Raw genomic sequence first — 313 nt, forward strand, 5'->3', positions numbered from 1 at the left:
TGCACCACTACCGAGAGCTGCCAGCTTTGGGAGCCTCGGCACCTCGACTTTCTTCGCTTCTTCACCCTTCTTGGGCGAGCCCCCCCTTCCACTTGCTTTTTCTTTTCTTTCTCGCTTTCCTCCTCAAGGTGTGTGCTCCACTCCCCCCACCTTTGAAAAATACAACCCAACTCCTCCTGGTTGGCAATTAATTTCTCTCTGCGCTCCTTTATCTGCCTTATTTTCCCCTTCTAACAGCTGATAGCCTTCCTTCTTGTTTTATTTCATTTTATTTTATATGATTTCTCGCTCTTAAAAAAAAAAAAAAAAAGCT

Source organism: Chrysochloris asiatica, unplaced genomic scaffold (genome assembly GCF_000296735.1).
Source record: "Chrysochloris asiatica unplaced genomic scaffold, ChrAsi1.0 scaffold00081, whole genome shotgun sequence".
NCBI lineage: Eukaryota > Metazoa > Chordata > Mammalia > Afrosoricida > Chrysochloridae > Chrysochloris > Chrysochloris asiatica.